This window comes from Alligator sinensis, unplaced genomic scaffold (assembly GCF_000455745.1).
Source record: "Alligator sinensis unplaced genomic scaffold, ASM45574v1 scaffold1599_1, whole genome shotgun sequence".
NCBI classification, from domain to species: Eukaryota; Metazoa; Chordata; order Crocodylia; family Alligatoridae; genus Alligator; species Alligator sinensis.
This window is the reverse complement of record NW_005842809.1, coordinates 20,655-29,369: the sequence shown is the minus strand read 5'-3', so window position 1 is coordinate 29,369 and position 8,715 is coordinate 20,655.

The window sequence follows — 8,715 nt, the reverse complement described above, 5'->3', positions numbered from 1 at the left end:
AAGGGATGTGGCCAGCCTGGAGAGGGTTCAGAGGAGGGCCACCCGCTTGGTGAGAGGGCAGCAAGACAGGCCCTATGAGGAGAGACTGACGGACCTGAACCTGTTCAGCCTCAGCAAGAGAAGGCTGAGGGGGAACCTGGTGGCTGCATACAGGCTCATCAGGGGAGATCAACAGCAAATAGGCAGAGCCCTTTTCTCCCCAGCACCACCTGGGGTGACAAGGAACAATGGTCATAAGCTGATGGAGAATAGGTTTAGGTTAGAGAGCAGAAGGCAATATTTTACAGTTAGTGTGGCCAAAATCTGGAACCAGCTTCCCAGGGGAGTGGTCCTCGCCCCTGCCTTGGGCAAATTCAAGAGGAGGTTGGATGATCACCTGTCTGAGGTCTTGTGAATCCAGCATTCATTCCTGCCTGTGGCAGGGGGTCAGGCTAGATGATCTGTTCAGGTCCCTCCTGAACCTAGCTACTATGCAACTATGAAACTATGAAGGAGTTGAACAGAAGTATGTTTAAAACCTTGGGCTGTTGTACTCTACATTGTTATAGGCTGTCTGTGTGCATCAATAACAGCTCAAAGCTTAAAACCATGTTAATCATGTATTTATATTGTATAGATTTTACACTACTGTCATGTCAACTATTGATAAACATATACATACTTTGCTAAAAGTTTAGTATGGTGCCCAAAATTAACTGGTTCACTTTTGGGTGGAGCTTTTAGAATGTAAAGAGTTTCAAATGAGATTTTCAGTAAGGTCTAAAGAAATTAGGTGCCAAATTCCCATTGAAAATTAATGGGAGTTTTGGTCATACCTCCATTAGATGATTTTTTGCAAATTTTAAAGCACCCTGTGTAATTGTCAAATATTATTTCATTTTTTAACTCTCCTTTACATTGAAAGAGGGAAGGGTATCTAAAAGGTCAGACCCCAGCTTTTCGACTTGGAATCCTGCTTATGATAGATTGTGTTAGAATGTGAAATGTGTCTGATGGTTTAGTGCCTGTTTGATGACTGTTTTTTCTGAAAATGCTTTGATTGGGGCAGGAGGTGAAGGGGAGAGAAAGATAGCAGCTACTGTGCTGGCACCAGCAAGGGTTAACAAGCCTTGCTAGCATGAACAATGGAGATGAGGGCAGCTTTAAATGAAATGAGCTGAATATTTCATTTGGCCACTCAGCTGCCTGCTCCAATTGCATCCTTTGGTAAAAGGAGAGCTTAATCTAAAGTGACAACAACATCAGTTTCTATGTGCTCCAGTCACACAGAACATGACTTCCTTAACATAAACACTATTTACATGGACTGTCTGGATATAGCAGGGAATCAGGAGCATGCCCAGCTAAGACAGAGGCTACAATGAAGGACGAATAACAGGCAGCTGAGAATTAACATCAGCAAATGAAAGCCTGATCCTCAGAGGGCATGTCCCTGGTACATTTTAAAGCGAGAAAGCCTTGCACTGCTAACCTTACTTCCAGTAAGACTATGTAATTTAAAACAAAATAGTACCTTTTCAGTTTAGATACTTAACCAAATGCATTATGTCTGACCCATTTTCCTACTCTACATGACATAAGAGGAAAGACCTCCAGCTGCAATTACTGGAGTATTTCAAGCAACTGTAACCGATAACCTACTCTCCCCCCTTCCTCCTTGTTCCCTTCTCAAAGCAACTTCCACTTTTTGGTATTAAAAAGGAGATTCCATTCAGAAGAAGCAGTGATCCACGCAGAGTGGGGCTTTGGAATCAAGACCTTGGCCCTATAAACTTCACTGTAAGTGCCTGAAGAAGCAGATGTGCTGAATCCCTTTGAATTGGTGTGCTGCCTATTTGGGCTGGGGGAGGGGAAGAGAGGAGTGTGGGGCAGGTGGGGGTAGAGAAAGAGAAAGAGAGCATGAGAGAGAGTGAGAGCAAGTAAGATCTAATTCAAAAGCAAGTGTTATCTCTGGTTTGGAAGTTATGTCATAACAGATGTAACCTGACTTCTTTATATAGGCTTTGATGGAACAAAATCTGTGTAGGTGTAAATGCTTACTAATGCATGCATGTAAACTCACATATAACTAGAAATCCATCCCAAGAGCTACCTGTTTGCCTGGTTTTCCTTCTGCAGATGTCTGACTACTTTATCTGGCTACTAGTATCCCAGACCTGGAGTCTCTCTCCAGACCATACTTTGCCACCAGTTCGTAGACCATTGGAGGACTTATGCATACGTATCCCCCTGTATGCTGAGAAATAGGAGGACACGCATTTACGGGGAAGGGAGCTTGATATTAGGGGATTCTGTTCAGGAATAAACAAGGGAAAGGCTAATGTGATCTATATACACATAGCCACCTACCATGTACAGTGTCAGTGAAAAGGGGACTCCTACTCTGAGGGCTACAGAGGTAGCAGCAGGTCCTTCCTTCCCATAGAAGAATAGTATGAACATGGGAATAAGCACATGATTTAACCCATTTCTTATTCCAGGAGGCAGCATGTATCTGCACAGATCTGACTGGCTGTTTTTATTGCACGCCACACACAACCTCTGTTGTGGTCGTGTTAGCTAGGCCCTTTATAGCTGTTGGTTTCCGATAGGGACAGGCATTACACACAAACTGGTTTAAGTGATCAGAAACTGGTTTAAACCTGTAATAGAACAGACATTCAGTGCACAGCAACTAGTTTCAAAATAGCCAAAATTGGTTTGAGATAAGTCTGATACTACATTCAACCAGGTTTAACTGATTTGGCTCAAACCGGTTTAAGCAATGTCTGTCCTGGACCCCTTGCTGGTTTAAGATAAATCAGATACCCCCAGCATCCCGGCATGCTCTCTGGGCTGGGCAGGGCTCTCTGCTTCGCAGCAAGCCTGACCCCGCCCCTCTGCTCTCTAGCTGGAGCAGGGGCCGGCTCTTGTAGAGACACTGGCTGGCATGGCCCCTTTAAGGCAAAGTGGGCAAGGAGGGGGTTAATTCTTCACTGCTTCCCCTCTTCCCTCACCTCAGCCATGCTCAGCCTGTCTGCTGGGGAGCAAAAGGGAGGGGGCTGCAGTAGTGGCTCCTGGAGCTGGCAGACCCTGGCTGCAGGGAAGTGATGGAGGGAGGAATTAACCCTTCTCCCTGCCCCCTTCATCTTAATAGGGCCATCCTGGGTAGGTTGTCCTTCAGGGTTGGGAGGGGGGCTCTGTTTCATGCTGCGAGGGTCTCTTTCCCCTCCTTCTCCTTCCAGATTGGGGAGGGGGACTCTGTGAGGCACTGGATACGAATTCTTCCTCCTCCTCCCCTTCCCCACCTGCCATTGCAGGCTGGAGGGGTGTGCTGTGTGCGATGTTGCCTGGCCCCAGAGCGAGGATGGGAGCTGTGGGCAGGTGGAAGTTCTGTTCCATGCTGGGAGAAACACTTCCCCCTTCTCCTCCTCTCCCTGGAGGGGCAGTGGAAGGCCCAGGGATAGAAGCAGCTGGGCAGGCTACATGGGGCTGCACTTCTTGTCCCCAGTGCAGTGCTGGCTGCCTTTATCATGGCTCTGCTCCATGCCTGCAGCTCTGCACTCACAGAGGGGAAGCCCCACGCTGGACTCTGCGGGGAAGCAGGAGGCGGGCTCCCTCTACTTCCAGCAGAGTGCAGGACCTACGTAGTGGGCAGGGGAGGAAGCAGCTGGCTCCCACCCAGGGCTTCCCCCACTGCAGGCTCAGGCTCAAGCTCAGGCTCAGGCTCAGGCTCAGGGAGCAGAGCTGCGGAGATAAGGCAGGCTCCACTCCCTCCCTGCAGTGCTGGCTGGAGCTGCGCCTGCACCTGGCACGAGCACCCTGACCTCCCTGCCTCCTGCTGCTGCCAGGCAGCGAGGGTTGCATGCCATGAGGGACGTGTGTGGGGTTCCCTACCCCCTCCACTCTCCCTCACACCCACACCCTGCCCAGGTGAGCTCTGTATTCCCACTGCTCCTCTGGGGGGAGGAGGAGGGGGAAGAGTTCCCCGCAGCATGGAGCAGAGCCTTCCCCTGCCCTGGTGGGGAAGGAGAGGGGGGAAGAGTCCCTCTCTTGGGCTGGGCAGCATCCTATGGAGCCCACCCCCCCTTCCTACCTCACAGCAGTGGGGGAGAAGCAAGGGGAAGAGTCCTCCTCTGGGGCCAGGAAGCCTCACAGAGCCCCCCTCCCTACTCCACTGCAGGGGGGGAGGAGGAGGGAGAAGAGCCCCCCCAACACCAAATGGGGCCCTGCTCTTGGCTCCACGATGGTGGGGGAGAAGGAGGAGCTGCAGGGGCTTGGCTACATCCCCCCTTCCTCAGCTCAGCTTCCCTGTGGAAGGGAGGGCAGCTCTAGCACCCCGGGCTTCTGGCTTGAGCCACTGCTGGCATGTGCCAAATGTCTATCCACTTGCAAACCAGTTCACTCTTTGCAGGTTAGACTAACCTGCAAAGACTGAATCAATTTAGGCTCAGGCATTGTGAATGTCTGTCCCTAGCCCTAGAGGTTAACACCTCATTGGGCTGCAGTGAGAAGTTCACTTTACTCAAAACTATTGTTTCAAGCTATCTTCACTCTCAGGCAGATATTACCACAGTGGCGGCGCTCCATGTTTCTCAGGTTTCTTTGCAACCATGTGAACTGGAAACTGATTTTTTAAAAGAACTCTAAGGTGTGATTTGGATGTAATTAAATGATTTGGATGTAATTAAATGATGATCTGGGGATTGAGGTATAGTCCTTTAGTATCTATGCCTTAATCTGGTCCTGTGGTGAGTTGGCTGGGTAACAGGTCTGGTGTGATATGCTGTAAGCACCAGCTACAGAGTAGACAGGCACATTCTTTCCTTCTACTCTAGGGAAGGGAGAAAATCTTTCTCCTCTAGGCAGACAGTCTTGTGTATTGTTGGGTATCAGTGCACAATGGGCTTGAGAGCCCTGAGTACAAGTAAATGGTTCTCCTGGATGTTGCTGCTCTTACTTAGAGAAAAAAAAATCCTCTTACCAGTCTTTGAGTAAGAGCAGAACTTAAAAAATAACTGGTCCTGAAATAATTTGTTTTTATTTTGCCTGACTGTTTTCTATCTGTAACGGGTCATTTGTTGGGGCTTAAGGCATCCTTAAATAATATTTCCATTTTTTTGTTAACAAAGTGTTAATTATTTAAACCTAATTTTTGTAAAACTTTTAGGGAAATTAATATTTACAGATCAACTGAGTTTCAGTCATGCCACAAAAATCTGAGATATTTGTGACTCCAGTGCTATCGCTGAAGTCATAAGCTGTTCCTGTTTTCATAATCAGGAGGCTCAATTATGTAGATTTTGACATCTTCTTTTCTTTTTCCTATGTCAGTTAAGTTCAATGAGTTCTTGCCACACATTAATGAGGAAACAGGGAACATTTACAATGATAACATGAGATAATAGTCACCAAAATATGTACATTCACACAGTTTATTCTAATGATCATTTTGCTATTATCCTCAATTTTAGTTTTAGCAGGAGTTGTAGCAGCCAGCATTCTCAAACTCCAAGACTTGCAGAGGTATTCCTTACACCATTTCAGATGGTAGCCATGGATGGTGGTTTAAGATGTAATAGCTCTTTAAGACAGCAGTTGCTAAAATCAGGTCATAATAGAAATATCAAGAAAAGAGATCTCTTAAATGTCAATCTAAAACAGTATCTCTCAAGTCCAGTGGTGTAGGCTATAAGTTTCATCCATCTTAGGTAGATAAGCAGACTGTTTACTAGATAGGCCACTCAGCATTGAACCCTGATGTTACACCCGCTTAGTGAAGGCAGAAGGCAGGGCAGAGTGGCATCTTAGAGGGTGCCACGAGATGTTCATTTGATGGTGTGATGGGATCTGATCCCCAGTCCCAACAATCACACCTCCTGCCACACCACACATGCATGGCAGTGGAGCTGCTGCTGCGCTTTTAACTTGCTGCACAGGCAGAGAGTAATCAGTTCCTTCCTGCGGAGGATTTGCACATCTAGCTTTGAACTTGCAATACCAAAACCTTTGCAGGAACTGTACAGTAAGGCACTTTAAAATGCTATGTCACAGGGGATGCACCTATATGAGACACTACTGTACAGTGGTTACTATGTATTTATTTAGTATTTGATTATACAAATATTAAATAAACACGCGGTAACTGGAGTTACTGAGCAGTAGCACTGGTGAATGCCTTTTAAGTGACACTACTGCTCCGTAGCCTAATAATACTGCACAATAGCGTATTCATAGATTGTAGAGTCGGAAGGGACCACAATGCATCATTGTGTCTGACCCCCTGCCCCTGGCAGGAAAGAGGACTGAGGTCAGATGACCCCAGCCAGGAGACTGTCAAGCCTTCTCTTGAAGACCTCCAAGTTAGGTGATAGCACCACCTCTCTTGGAAGCCCATTCCAGATTCTGGCCACCCTTACTGTAAAAAAATTCTTCCTAATGTCTAACCCAAATCTATTCTCAACTAGTTTGCACACATTCCTAGTTATTCCTAGTTACTCCCTGGGGCATTCTGGTAAATAGCACATCACCAATTCCTTCCTCCCTTGATAAACTTATAGGCGTCTACAAGGTCTCCCCTCAGCCGTCTCTTGTGAAGGCTGAAGAGATCCAGATCTCTCAACCTCCCCTTATAGGGTCTTTCACAGAGGCCACTAATCTTGCTAGTGGCCCTCCTCTGAACCCTCTCCGGATTCTCCGTGTCCCTCTTGAAGTGCAGTGCCCAAAACTGGACACAGTACTCCAACTGCAGCGTGACCAATGCTGCATAGAGGGGGAGCGTCACCTCCCTCGATCTGTTGGTCATGCATCTGCTAATACACGACAAGGTGTGATTGGATTTGTTGATGGCCTTGTTACACTGCCGGGTCATGTTCATTTTGGAGTCAACTATGACTCCAAGATCCCTTTCAGCCGCTGAGCTGCTGAGGAGGTCATCCCCCAACCTGTAGGTGTGCTGTGGATTCCTCCTTCCTAGGTGAAGTACCTTACATTTATCTTTGTTGAATTGCATCCTTTTTCGTTCTGCCCATTGATCCAACCTGTCCAGGTCGGCCTGTATCTGCTCCCTGCCCTCCAGTGTGTTAACTTTGCCCCATAACTTGACATCATCTGTGAACTTGGAGAGGGTGCTGTCCACACCCTCATCCAAATCACTTATGAAGATATTAAATAACACCGGTCCAAGGACCGAACCCTGTGGGACCCCAATGCCCACCTCCTTCCAGGTCGAGAACAACCCGTCCACCACCACTCTCTGGGTGCAGTCCCTAAGCCAGTTGGCCACCCACCTGACTGTGTAGTTATCCACTCCACAGCCTGTTAGCTTCCCTATGAGAACAGGATGCGAAACAGTGTTGAAGGCCTTTCTAAAATCCAGGTAGATGACATCAGCCCCAGCTCCTGTGTCAAGGCAGTGTGTGACCTGGTCATAAAAGGCTATAAGTTTTGTTAGGCAGGATCTACCTGTGATGAACCCGTGCTGGTTTCCTTTCAGCATCATTTCCCCTGCTGGGCCTTCACAAATGTGCTCTTTGATGATTTTTTCCAGTATTTTCCCAGGAATAGAGGTAAGACTGACTGGCCTAAAGTTACCCAGCTCATCCCTTCTCCCTTTCTTAAAAATGGGCACCACATTGGCCCTTTTCCAGTCCTTAGGGACCTGGCCGGAGCACCATGAGTGCTCAAACAGCAGTGCCAGTGGCTCAGCTATGACACTGGCCAATTCCTTCAGCACCCATGGATGGAGGTCATCTGGGCCAGCTGATTTGTACCCATCCAGCCCTTGCAAGTGCTCCTTAACTAAGTCAGAACTAACCTTTGGCGGTCTGATGCCTTTTGAACATCTGTCTGTGCTCAAGGTGGGGGAATTGTCTTGGTCAGTACTTAGGAATACTGAAGCAAAGAACTCATTGAAGAGCTCTGCCTTTTTCTCTGCATCAACCACCGACTGACCTGATTTGTCCTGCAGGGGCCCTATGTTACTCTGCGCTTTTAGTAAGCCAACTAGGTCATACCGTGTGCTAGCAAGTAGGAGTGTGAGCTCCTCCTGCTTATTCCCCATACTCCTGGCATTTGTGTGAAGACATTTAGCCCCCCAATGGGTGCTCTTGGTGCCCCTTTGCCTTCATGGCTTGTATTCCCCTTAGTGCTTACCTGGTATTAGCACTGCTGGTGTTTTGATGCACTACTACGCAGTATTATTTGGCTGCTGTGCAGTTAGTGTTTCATACAGATGCATTCAAAAAGCAGGTATTTCAGTGACTTGCTCTGTAGCTGTCCTTGGCACCCGCTACTGGGAACCTTGCAACCTGCTTCCCCAGCAGCCTATTTTTTGTGTAAGGATTAGGGGTTGCCCTGGTCTTGATGCCAACCCTTGTCTTGATGCTGACAAGCAACAGATTGTCAGCCTTGGCATGGGGGCATAATACATGTTTGATTTATGGCACTGTGCAAATGAGCCCCAAAGATGTTTCTCATTTTTGGTAGAATATCTTTGTGGTTGGTTTGCCACTTTGGCACCATAAATCAACTGAATGTGCATCACTGTAGCTATTTATGGAGTGATTAACATGTTAGTCTTCCATAAATGTAACCTGTGCCAGGGGCCAGAGTTTAATTAATTCAGAGAGGCATATGCTTTGATAAGCATCTGATGAATAGATTCATAGATTCATAGATGTTAGGGTCGGAAGGGACCTCAATAGATCATCGAGTCCGACCCCCTGCATAGGCAGG